Source organism: Spodoptera frugiperda, chromosome 10 (assembly GCF_023101765.2).
Source record: "Spodoptera frugiperda isolate SF20-4 chromosome 10, AGI-APGP_CSIRO_Sfru_2.0, whole genome shotgun sequence".
NCBI lineage: Eukaryota > Metazoa > Arthropoda > Insecta > Lepidoptera > Noctuidae > Spodoptera > Spodoptera frugiperda.
The window spans coordinates 9,749,613-9,763,525 of NC_064221.1; the positions used below are offsets into that span (position 1 = coordinate 9,749,613).

Genomic DNA, 13,913 nt, shown 5'->3' on the forward strand with positions numbered 1-13,913 from the left:
GGTTACCGGAGTTTCGGCTCAAAAAGTAGTACATAGTAGAAACGGGTTGGTTTTTAGTCAGTAAGAGTCTGACATTCACATTCACTCTCACGTCGCACAAGGCGAAAAAGACCAATGAATGATAACAAATAACCAATGACTTTGAAGCTCAAAATCTCAAAATATTTTTAAAAAGAACATGAAACCAGACCATGAAACCAGCTTATTCAAATATTTACGTAAGTAAACCGTGATTCGTAGTTAATTTAGTACATCTCACTATAGTTATTATAAAAATATGAGTATCATGTAGTGTAAGCGCATAATCTGTGTACAACATCAGTTGTCTATGTCAGTTGTCAACGTGAATTGTCAAGCGCAGTTTTAATTATACCGAGCTACAAATGGGCTGTGTGTTTTATTGTGAGCTTCCCCAGTACTAAATACTATAGTGGCGACGAGGACAATTAGTTACGGTTTTGCGTGCGCATTCAATCTACAGTGTGTCACAATGTCGATTGGTAAAATCAAAGAGTTCGACATGCGGTCGGGGTTATGGACGTCTTATATGGACAGACTTGAGATGTACTTCAAGGTGAACAAGGTCTCGGACGAAATGAAGTTACCGACGATGATTGCTAGTATGGGGGATGAAGCTTACGAGTTGCTGGTTAATCTCGCTAGTCCAAACAAGCCTTCGGAATTATCTTTCGTACAAGCTGGTGATTTGATGCAACAACACTTACAACCGCCACCATCTTCGTTAGCGGAAAGATACCGATTTCGACAGAAACGGCAAGGTGCTACGGAGGATGTGGCCACATACGTAGCGGAACTGAAGAAATTGTCGCGGAATTGTAAGTTCAACACCAATTTGAACGAAAACTTACGCGACCAATTTATCTGCGGGCTGCGCAGTGACGTCATTCGGCAGCGGTTATTCGCTGAAAATGACACCATAAATTTTGCGGAGGCGGTCAAGTTGGCGTGTTCGTTAGAAGCAGCGGAGAGGGACGCAGCTGTGGTTGAGGGGAAAGGAGCATCAGAGGCGAGGAGTACGTGCTCGGTCCATGCGCTAGAAAAGTGCGCGGGGCGTGTCGGACAAGGACGCGGGCGCAGAGTTGGCGGAGCGGGACCGGTAGCACCGACAGCTAGAGGCCGCACGCGGCCGGTCAATGTCAGGATGACGGGCTCAGCCGGGTCGGTGAACGCAGGCTGCGCAGCATGCGGGGCGGCGAATCACGATTTTGACAGGTGCCGCTATCGGAACTTTGTGTGCAGCAAATGTCAAAATGTGGGTCACTTGCGGCGGGTGTGTCCTGAGTGGAAAGGTCGAAGGTCGCAGGAAAACAATGACGGTCAAGAAAAAGCGATTAGGCGCGGATTTCATTTCGGAGATCTCGACTACGGGACCAGTGATGAAGAAGGGGTTATCGAAGATCTAAATCTCATGGCATTAAATAATTATAAGGCGGTGAGTTTACCCATTCTTATAGATAACATTCCAATTGTAATGGAGATAGACACTGGCACAGCCATTTCGTGTATAAATAAAAATGTATATGATTTGTATTTTGACCATTTGCCTATTAAAAATGATAATACTATCCTAAAATTTTATGATGGCTCGAAAATAAAGCCCTTGGGTATAATTAAACCGTCAGTGTGTTATGATGCCATAGAAAAACAATTAGAATTATTTGTCATTGAGAATGGTACCACATCTTTGATTGGGAGACAGTGGTTGGCAGAATTACAAATAGATATTCCAAAGTTTCAGTGTAATTTTATCAGGAAGGATGACAAACAAATTGATATTGTGTTGTGTAAATTACTTGACAGGTATAAAGAAGTGTTCAGTGGAGGGCTAGGACGGTACAGGGGGGGGCAAGGCGACACTGCGGGTGCACGAGGGCGCGGAACCCGTATTTCACCGAGCACGGCCTCTGCCGTATGCGCTCCGCGAGCGCGTCGACGCTGAGCTCGATGCGATGCTGCGCGCCGGCGTCATCGAGCCGGTGGACTGCTCGGACTGGGCTTCTCCACTGGTGCCTGTTAATAAGGCTGACGGTACGTTACGTATTTGTGCGGACTACAAGTCTACTTTAAACCCCGTTTTGCTGGTCGATCGTTACCCACTTCCTAGAATTGATGATGTTTTGGTAGGGTTAAATGGAGCTCAATATTTAAGCAAAATAGATTTATCTAATGCTTACAATCAGATTGTGTTGGATGATTCCAAAAAGTTTACTGTCATTAACACACACCGAGGGTTATTTCGATACAATAGGTTAGTATTTGGCTTAGCATCTAGCGTAGGAATTTTCCAACGCATTATGACAAATTTATTACAGGGCATTCCGCATGTGCAAGCGTTTCTTGATGACATCATCATAGGAGGTCAGACTAGAACGGAGCATTTACAGGCCCTTGAGGCTGTTTTGAAGCGTTTAGCTGACAACGGATTAAAGTTAAGGAAGGATAAATGTGTTTTCTTGGTAGACAATGTTAAATATTTGGGGTATGTGATATCAAAAGATGGAATTAAAGCGGATACTTCTAAGATTGATGCTATTCTTAAGATTGAAGCTCCTACCAATGTAACAGAATTACGTTCGTTCCTAGGTATGATTAACTTTTACGCAAGATTTACTAGAAATCTTAGTTCCTTACTAGCTCCTTTGCATAGTTTACTGCGGAAGGAGATTCCATGGAAATGGGACAGTGAGTGCGAGCGCGCATTCGGAGAAGTCAAAAGAGCGTTAGTCAGTAGCGAGGTGTTAGCTCACTACGATCCTAGGAAACCGGTTATCGTGACGTGTGATGCGAGCGCGCGGGGTATTGGAGGGGTATTGGCGCAGCGCGGGGTGCGGGGCGAGCGCCCAGTGGCGTATGCGTCGCGTGCCCTCACTGCTGCGGAGAAAAATTATTCTCAAATACACCGCGAAGCTTTAGCTATTATTTTCTGTGTAAAGAAATTCCATCAATATTTATACGGACGAAAATTTACATTACGCACTGACCATAAACCGTTGGTTTCTATCTTTGGCCCTAATGCCGGGATACCGACTATGACCGCGAGTAGGATGCAGAGGTGGGCCGTCATTTTGTCTGCTTATGACTACGATATAGAATACATTAAAACTAACGAAAACTGTGCGGACGGCCTATCGCGGTTGCCGATCAATACTACTAAACAAGAAAGTGACGTAATTCCGGAACAGACATATTTACACTTTGCACAAGAAGCGTTATTATTGGATAATAAACAAATAAAAACATTTACATTGAAGGATGCCATTCTGAGTAGGGTTTTATCGTTTATACGGGACGGTTGGCCCGAAGTGTGTAGTATAGTAGGTATGCAACCTTATTTTAATAGGAAGTCGGAATTATACGAGGAATTAGGATGTGTTATGTGGGGGCATAGGGTTGTAATTCCTGATGGTTGCCGAGATAAAGTGTTAAAATTAATACATGAGCCGCACATGGGGATAGTTAAATCCAAAGCCATAGCACGTAGCTACGTGTGGTGGCCCGGCATCGACGAGGCGGTGGAGCGCGAGTGCCGCGCGTGCGCCACCTGCGCCCAGCATGCGGACGCGCCCCCCAGCGCATCCCCACGGCTCTGGCCCTGGCCTCACCGCCCATGGACTAGGCTCCATTTAGATTTTATGGGCCCCATCGGAGGTAGATTGTATTTGGTCGTAGTAGACTCCATGTCAAAATGGTTAGAAGTTTTTTTGGTTCCTAATACGTCAGCTCGAAGTACTATTTCTAAGCTTAGTGAACTATGGAGTAGGTTTGGCGTTCCTAGGCAGATAGTGACAGATAACGGTCCACCATTTACAAGTAGTGAATTTGCCACCTCTTTACAGGGTGACGGGGTGGAACACGTATTTACAGCCCCTTATCATCCCGCGTCAAATGGGGCGGCGGAGAACGCAGTCAGGACCCTAAAGAAGGTTATTAAAAAGGCTATAGCTGAGAACAAAAATATAGAATTGACCTTGAATAATTTCTTACTACATTACCGTAATACCGAACATTGTTCTACGGGAGAAAGTCCGGCGATATTACTGATGGGCAGACGTTTAAGGACTAGGTTAGACGCGTTGAAACCAGATAGGGAAGGCAAGGTTCGTGAGTCGCAGCAGCGGCAGGTTAGAGGTAAAGGTGGGGAGAGTAGAGAAGTAGGAGTAGGTGACGATGTTTGGTACCGTCAGTATCTAAAGGCAGAAAAATGGCAACCAGGATCTGTGATTAAGTCAACAGGAACTAATGATTATAAAATTCTTGACGATAAGGGTAACGTTCACCATAGACATCTCGACCAGCTAAAGCGTAGAACGAGGAGTTCGCTTGTAGTCCCCACAGGTACGAGACCGTCTTCCGTGGACCCTCAGACTTTGGAGCCTGATATCCAGGCGGAGATCCCATCTGAGCGGACCGTAGTTCGAGGCGAGCAGCTGGGTGAGCCCGGGGGTAAGATAGGTACCAATACAGAGTCCGTTGAGGATTTAGGCATGCCAATCAGTGAGGACTTTACCACGCCTCCTACCACCCCAGTACCGACCCAGCCACGTCCCGTTCGGAGTTGTCGAGTGGGTAAAACCATAAACTATAAGTATTCTTAAGTTAATCATAATTTGTTAGATATTAAGTAGGTAATAAGTTAGAGAGGGGTAATTGTTGTAATTCTTAATTAAGTGGGGAGGGATGTAGTGTAAGCGCATAATCTGTGTACAACATCAGTTGTCTATGTCAGTTGTCAACGTGAATTGTCAAGCGCAGTTTTAATTATACCGAGCTACAAATGGGCTGTGTGTTTTATTGTGAGCTTCCCCAGTACTAAATACTATATATCAGTTACCAATATTCTGAGTAGACTGCAGCAAACAACTGCAAGCAGCATCAGTTTCAGAGACCGCCATGTAGAACTTCTCACATACTGCACTAAACAGGATTATGAGGGTCCATCTCTTGAGTATAAAAAACCCGATTAAAGTCATAAATCTGCATACATAGTACTGTAAACACCAAAGAATAAGGTTTTTCATCATTATTCAGTTAGATTTTTCGAGGCCCTAGTTTTTTAATAGGACTTTTTCAAATGCTATGTGATTTACATAAACTTTATTATTTTTTGGGATTCAAAAATATTTTAATAAGAGCGATGACGGGGTATGAAAATTAAAAATCTATTTAGTCTGTCAATTAGGTAATGAAAAATATTAGACTCGCTTTTTTCAGTTTGTCATTATAAGATACATAAATGAAAAGAATTAAAGTTTAGGAGTGGGAGTAAATACCTAGAAGTGACTTCACGCGAATTTCAAATCGATATATTTTCGAAAGTATTTGTTTCAGGAAGAATGTAAGAAATACGTGTCTATATTTTAAAATAATCTAGAAGACGGACATTAAAATTATTCAATACTATTCATTTTGGCATAATAATTATGTTCATTTAACTTTCATGTGGTATGTTTGTAAACAAATAGATTTAAATTGAAAGCATCAAATTACTAACCATCACATAGTCAGAAAATTCATATGTTTGAATTTCAATTATCATCTTAACGTATACCAAAGAAACGAAAAATATATCAAAAACGATGAATAAAATCTGTGAAACAAAATATAAACTTATTAGATCCATATCATTATAATGTCATTGCGTTATTCTTTATTCTTTGATTATACGTGGTTGAAAAAAAAAATTAGTCATTTTCCTTCAACGTAGGCACTGAATGGCGACTGTACTGCACAGCGCGTCGCGTTCCGTGCGCACCTTAAGGCGCCATCCAACCACCTCTAATGGGACTCCATTAATGCTGATGCCCGATCCCAGACTGCGGACAACCTAACCGGTCACTGGGGTTCCGACTCAAAGAACGGAGTAAAAGGTAGTAGATGTTTTTAGTCAGTGTCTGAAACTATCTCTCGAAGGCATTGGATGATTTTCTCCTTTCAAAAAAAGGTAAATTTATTTCTATAGCTAAACATAAAACTCACCGTAAATTGATACAAACTTTTAAAAATTTTAAATGCTTCAATCAAATCCACATATACTTGAAATAGCTTTCTCATATCTTTAGGACCTTCTCGGAGGTCACAGCGAATTCCACAATAACGTTTCACTTTAGATATCCATGAAGTGATTCCGTTTTTAATAAGACCCAAGAAACGAATACCAATCATCGTATGTATGTCAAAGTATATAAGAGTGTAACTTGAAACGATCAAATTGAACTCGAAGATAATGATGACGCTCAAAAACAATATTGAATGCACGATCAAGACGATCCAGTTGACAATAGTAAACATCTTGTAGTACTTATAGTTAATTTCTCTATAAACGTTTTTAATCCTCAAGATCATTTCAACGTTATCCTGCCTTTTGATAAGGTTGATGAAATAAAGGACGATAATGGAACAGAGTAAGAAATTTTCGATTGTGAATCTCACGATTACGGTCACCTTGTTGATTTTTCCTATGGTTTTTTCTTGAACGGATATAATCCATCGGTAAATGAGGATGGAAAGAATACAGATGAATGTTAAACCGTAGTAGAATACGTTTTGTCTTTTGATGCGGTTATGGTGAACGGTGAAGGTAGAAGAAAGAATGAAATGTTGCAGACATCGGAGAGGCAACAACATGTTTAGAAATTTTCTATTGAAGGAATTATCAGGTGGCGGACAAATTTGAGTCATGTCGCTTGTCATGTGTAGACAGATTTCTAACAATGAGCTATTGATGAATTAATGCCTTGAAAAATAATAGTTCAAGGTTATTTTTCATTAATAAGCTAATCAGATTGAAAGGGTTTATTAATTTGATTGGAAAACATAAAGCAGTACACTATGAGTTTGTTTAACGTAAGTAACCAAGAACGCGTTCCCGGTTCGATTACTTTAATTTTCATATCTCATCATCATCATCTCTATTATGAGTACGGATAATCTGTTATCTGTATGTCTATAAAAAAGCTAGCGTGGGATTATAAAATAATTGTGATTAATTTATTTTGCCGAAACTTTGATACGTTTAGTTTAGAATGCCCATAAATGCTAAGCTTAAAGGCTCGTCGCGAGATTTAGGTATACCTATATATCTTGTATTTATAGGACACTAGCATACCCGGCGAACTCCGTTTTGCCACCAAATGGCTTCGCTTATTTTTGTATCAGAGATGGCACTGTATGTGAAAAATGATTTGCCCTGTTTTCTTGGCTTTCTCTTGAATTTTTTTCCTGAATTTTGTGTTTTGCTCACAGAAGCCGAGACCTTTCCAACGAAATCAAAGCAGTGGAAATCGGTGCGTGCGTTCTGGAGTTATAGCGTCAGGAAGGAAAACTTGACTTATTTTTATATTACAAAAAAAAAAAAAACGCAATAATTGTGACTTAAACACTATAATTTCAGCAACCAATAATATTATAGAATCGCAAACGCTAGTTCAACTATGTAAAAATTGGAGATAAGAGCTATCACTTTCAATGGAAAAGAGGCATCAATGTTGAACATCCCATAGGCTGCCATTTTGTTAAATGTTGCTTGATGCAGGCGTCGAACGTTTTTCCACATTCTTTTTTCAGCATCTGTAATGTTTTCCAAGTAATTAATATTTTTCTTAATTGTTCACATTATCTTAGCTAAAAGGTTCAATTTCGAAATCATTTATTTTCTTAAATTGCAAACTCGACTCAGGCGCGGTTTCACCCGCTCTTCTCAGCTCCTTTTGATTGTACTGTGATGTTTTATAGCATAAAGCCTTCCTCTATAAATGCTCTATCCAACATAAAAATAATTTTTCAAATATATACCTTTAATAATATTAGTTTAGATATAATGTAGATATATTGTGACTGTATAATTATACAGATCGATAGAGAAAAAAAAACTGAACAAAATGGTATATACAACTCAATTTGGCCAAAATGGTTTATACGACATTTCTACCCAAAGGAATCGATATGTTACCCACTAACGACAATATACACACAATTATTTAGTATATCTTACCTGTACAACTTGACTTCAAATTGATTACACGCAAGTGTTGAACATTATTCATCGCTTTGTAAAACTTTTCACAGTACAAACTCAAAATCACTTCCAGTATTAAACTTTTAAAGACCCAAAAATTGAAGGACCCAGTGAGGACCCAAGGGCTTCTCTGTTAACATAAAAAGGTAGCCATTTAACAAAAGTGTATGTATATGAGTATAAAACGTGGGAGAGCCATACTTCGGCACGAATGGGCCGGCTTGACCGGAGTGATACCGTGGTATAACGCTTGCATTGTGTTTCGTTGTGTGAGTGAGATTACCGGAGGCTCTACTACCTCCTTCCCAATCCTCAATTCCTCAACAACCCTTAAATTCCTAACCCCCAAAAGGCCGGCAATGCATTTGTAATGCCTCTGGTGTTTCAAATGCCCATGGGCGGCGACAGTTGCTTACTATCAGGTGATCAGTCTACTCGTTTGCCCCTTGTAATATTATGGTGCAATAAATAACAAAATGTATTTTTTTTAATAATTGCTAACAAACACAATAAAAATTAATACTTACATCAAAACGAGGAATGCCCAGCGAATAATATTTCATTAATTCAAGTAACACTTGTAATTTGATTAAAGTGCGAGAAAAGAACTCAACAGTATGAAAAAGAATCTGAAAATAAAAATCTTCCTAAAGCTAAATTATAAGGATAGAAATTCATATTAATATTTGATTTAAAAACTTACCATGAATTGGAAAGAAGATTTATAAAGAACGTAACAGTGTAAAATATTTTGATATGCTTCAAGCATTTTTGTACAATAATCTTTGTGGCTCCCATTTTCTTTTTGCTGCAAATTCTGAACTTCTACTTTCCACAAATCAATTTTATGAGTTAACAACATGAGAAGTCTGATTGCATAAATGATATTAGCATCACAATAGATGCTGATAAAACCGTAAAAAGACTTGTATATAGGATATTGTAACAAAGTACTAATAGAAATGGCATAACAAAAATAGAAAACTAAAGTTAACATGATCAAGATCCAATTGCGAACAATGAAGAACTTGAAAACAGTCTTGTTATTCAAAAGTCTGTGGATTTGTTGAAATTTGACGACAAACATAATATTGCATTTGGAGTGTTTTAAATTTAAAAAGTAATTGATTATGAATCCAATACTATTAATGATGAAACCGATGAATGCAGTGCCATATGCTGTGGCAGAACTGCTTTTGATAGTAGGATGGTTGTGAAGATCAGAGACACGACCGTATAGGAATATCACAATAACTACTGTTGCTATAAACGATACTACATTAGTTAATAAAGAATTCGGGCGTATATAGTTGTCTTTTATGCGATACTTTGGAAACAATATAATGTTAGGAATTAAATTTAAAGGAAAAAACACTGACTGTACATCTTTATCTATGAAGTTATTATTTATTGATGTTTTTACTCGATGATTTTTATTCATATTTATTTCAATTTGTTTATTTACTTCAGTGAAAGAGTCGTTCGAGCCTTCCATTGTCTCTGCCTACCCCCATGGGAGACAGGCGTGAGTATGTGTGTACGTACTCCAATGAAATTAAGGCTTTCGAAGTCTAAAGAAGAACTTGTTACTGCTCTAATATTGATAAGTCATTAGAGTAATTAACGATTGACCTAGAAGTCCATTACCGATATTAGATTATTATCTTTACATATTTTAATAGAAAGAATAATATTTTTGTTTTCAACACCATTAAAGTTTATGACTTCTAAAATGACAATTTATTTCCGTCCATCTTCTCAAGCATTTTCCTTCTCATAATAAACAGTATCGAAATTATACATATTATTATGACTTAAATGAAACTACTAACTAATAGTACCGTACTCGTTTTGTATAAACTTTTGCCGAGTATAATGCATGAAATTCAGTTCTTGGAACACTTTCACACAATTTTTGTTTTCAAATGTTTATCATGACACATTAATAACATCATTTTGCAGGTAAAAAATATAGTAAAAGAGCAGTTGATAGTTTTCGATCGAAAATATGGGAAAAGTTACTGAAATCATTGAGAAATAGCGAAACATCTAGTCGAAGATTAAGATCTGGTTTAGTTCGCTAATTTAATGGAGTTACAGTAAATCACTACATAGTTGCTTTCTCTTGTCTTTATGTCCCTTTGTACTTATGCTTAAACCTTAAAAATTACGCAACAGATTTTGATACGGTTATTTTAATAGATAGATTAATTCAAGAGGAAGGTTTATATATATAATGCATGCATAATATATTGCCATTGCTCCCATGCGAAGCTGGGGCGGGTCACTCGTGAGCTATAAAATTACACTCATCTTTAGTTTAATATTTTATTTGTACATTTCAATCAGTATGTTTTAAAGCTATTTGTAGCAAAATACATATGTATTCTACTTCCAAATTGTTAAATGCCTGAGCGAGACCAGCGTCCACTGTGAAGATGCGACACGCTGTCATCTTGTGGAACGCTGCACGGTTCAGCCGCAAAACATTCTTGCAGAGCTTCTTTGCTTCCACTATAACAAAAATTACACTAATATTATAAATATGAGACAGGCGTGAGCTTATGTATGTCTACACTAGCGGTACTAGGGAGCGGTATTCTCAAAGTAATATGGTGTATTCCACCAGAAATGTGCTATGTAGCTATGCTACCAAGATGTAATAGTTTTTTTTCGTTTCTTTTTTTCTGAAGGGGAAAAACCATCCAATTACTTCTCCCGCCTTGGGCGAAACGTGAGGGAGTGCCAAACTCTTACTGGTCTGGCTCTTTGAGCCGCCGTACGCGTGGGTCTGGTTCTAGTCGGGTGGTGAGCTACCCTTGCTCACCGTCCGCAGAGCACTACGGTGGCCGAAGATCGTCATGCGATCCCCGACGCCCGGAGTGTTTTCTGCGGCGCCTGGGGCGTGAGGAGGATCGTTCCTTCACCGCCTCCTCGAGATGTAATATCTAAGCTGTGAACCTATGTGACCATTTCCACTGATACCAAGCTGTGCGAGGAAGATACGCAGCTCGAGTATGTGATGTATCGATTGTAGGTAAGCCATCGGCAGCACTCACCCATAGCACGCATTTTTCTATATAAAAAAAAACATACATAGCTTATAGCTAGTCATATAATGTAACAGAACCTTACCCATATTTTGAACAGCCATCGACCATCTAGTGCAGATACTGTTAATTTCACTGATAGATATATAGAAGTACTCAGTGTACGCGCTGAATATACTGACTAGAGAAATGTTTTTCCACAGCCAGAACGTAGCGACGAGTTGTATTTCACCGACGTGGTACTGAAAATTTAATTGTCTTGTGTGAATAATAAGGTATGGATTAATAAAGAACATAATTCCTTAGTGATGTAAGAGTATAAGTTTCTAAACTGACATGGTCATTAACAAATGAAAAGTGAAAATAATGTCTTCTCTTACATTAACATTAGAACTTAAGACAGGATATTTACCATGTTTAATTATGACTATGAGTCAGTTAGTCAGTTCATCCGTGATCATGGCGTTTGCAACGGTACCGAATTATCAGAAACTCATAGACATAAATAAACATGGTAAATATTTCACCAAACTTTCGTTGTAAAAGGACTATATGTTCGATTAAAAATCTAATTTGCCATTAATGGCTCGTTTGGTATATGGCGGATCAGAAACCACTGTTTACTTTCAAACTTTTTTATACTTAATAGGATGGCGTTTGGCCACCATCTCGCCTGATGGTAAGCGATGATGTGACCGACGATGGAGCACGCCTACCTATGAGCAACCTGTTCACTCGGGACTTGAAGACACCCAAGTTATATTTTGTAGGAAATACAGACTCCGGCAAGAAATTCAAAAATTACCGGTACTACTCAAACTTAAAAAACAAACTGGCAAATTAATTTCTAATATTGATTGATTTGAAGATTAAGCCGTCACGTGTTTGGCCTTGGCAAATGCTTTATACCTTTTTTTTAACGGGGCAAAATCATCCAATGACTTCTCTCACCAGGGCGAGGCGAGAGGGAGTGTCAGACTCTTACTGACTAAAAACCACCCCGTTCCTACTACTGCTTTTCGAGCCGGAGCCCCGGTAAACCCGCTAGGTAGTTCGCAGCTCCGAGAATGTCTTATACCCTGACGGTAGCACATAAGACACTCGATGGGTGGACTATGAATTAGTTATATATTATAACAGATTTAAAATTAACAAATCTTACCAAGCCAATATGAGTTGCGCCAGATTTAGCCACTTCTACCAAACCTTTTACGAACACAAGACTGTGGAAAAATGTATCCAATGCCTGAAATAAAATCTGAAAATAAAATAAAATTTCATTAATCTGTTCATCAATCATTTATTTCAATTAATCCTTAATAAGCCACTTTTGAAACGTCAAATTGAATTGTCCGTCAGTCAGTATGTCAGTGAAGCTAGGTACTCGGTACAAAATAAATATGATTAAGTCTTTGACTGTCAATAGAAAACTGTTGAAGGCAAATCCTCCGCTAACGTCGTCGGTCACTGGTGACCCCTGTGGCGTTTAAAGTGTTAAGGAACTTACCGAATATTTAAATATCGTCTTGAACATTTCGTAAGCCTCCAAAAGATACTCGTACGCTTGGAACAATTTCTTGAAATGCTCACTATATTTTTCTTCACCCAATTCCAAATTAAATTTACAAAAAGTTTCAAGCTCAGACATCCACGATTCAGTTCCTCGTTTCAGCATTTTTGCTATGGATATACCGTAACCAACTTGCACATCGAAATATACTAAAGTGCATAAATGTAGGAATATTGTAAGGTCTGGTATAAATACCATGTTTATTATAAGGAAGCTGACGGGACGAAACATGTCAAACCAGTGCCAGAATATCAATCGTCTGTTGTATTTGTAATTGATAATCCTATACGCCTTCTGGATCTTCAAGATCATATCCACATGATTTCTCCTTTGCATAAAGTTTATGATGTAGAATAAGATATAGGATGTAACTAAAACTGAGACATGAATCTTCATAATTATTTCCACAGCTTCGCTATTCACTCCTTGAGAGCTGATGGGGTTGAGCTTGCCTAAATGAAACACTATGAAGCCAGTAATTCCTATTAGTGAGAATAAGTAGTAGAGAATAGTGTGGGGTCTAATGCAATTGTATTCAATTGAGAATTTTGATGAGAAAAGTAGGTGATGTATGCATCGGAGAGGCAGGAGTAGCTTTTGGAAATTATTGTCCAAATAATTGTCGGTTATTATAATTTTTGTCGATTTCCTCTTCATTGTTCACATGTAGAACTGGACTTGGTGTACAATCGATGTGTTACATCTAATGAATTATTCTTTATGTTTGTTTTGTTCCTAATGAAATAAATGTTATGATGTTTACATGTTTACTTTGTCATAACAGGGAAGTATAGTGATGAAATACATTTATAACTTTTGAAGACATTTACTTTATCATAATTACATTGTTCCCACATTATTAAACCAACGAAACAATGTAACCAAGAATTGTATTGTAAACCTGATTGAAAAAGAGTAACCTATGGAGTTTCTTGCTCTTTCTTCTCCATAGGAATCTACATTTTGGAACGAGCAAATAGCTACACTAGAGGACTGACCGACATACACATTTTTTCTAATATTATAATATTTACTTTGACTTTTAAAAGTGCCTTCTCGATCTATTTGAAATAAATAATTTTGACTTTGACTTAACAAATAGGAGCCGAACAGTGTGAAAATTTATATAAATACGAAAGAAACAGAAGACTCTGACTCTTCTTTACGCCTAAACCATTGTACCAAATTAAATAATATTTTTGTGTTAGATAGCACATTTATCGAGGAAGGCTATAAGCTATAAAACATGACGCTGCGA

At 38.2% G+C, this 13,913-nt stretch overlaps 1 protein-coding gene across 1 annotated transcript in view; it reads left to right on the plus strand.

The window, feature by feature from the left end:
- The first annotated feature begins 12,300 nt into the window (after positions 1-12,300).
- LOC118277304 (protein EFR3 homolog cmp44E) overlaps positions 12,301-13,913 on the plus strand; it is a 501,236-nt gene continuing 499,623 nt past the window's right edge. Inside the window, exon 1 of the mRNA XM_050696385.1 lies at positions 12,301-12,310. The gene's annotated coding sequence lies outside the window, so the exon portion shown is untranslated. The remainder of the gene's footprint in view (positions 12,311-13,913) is intronic.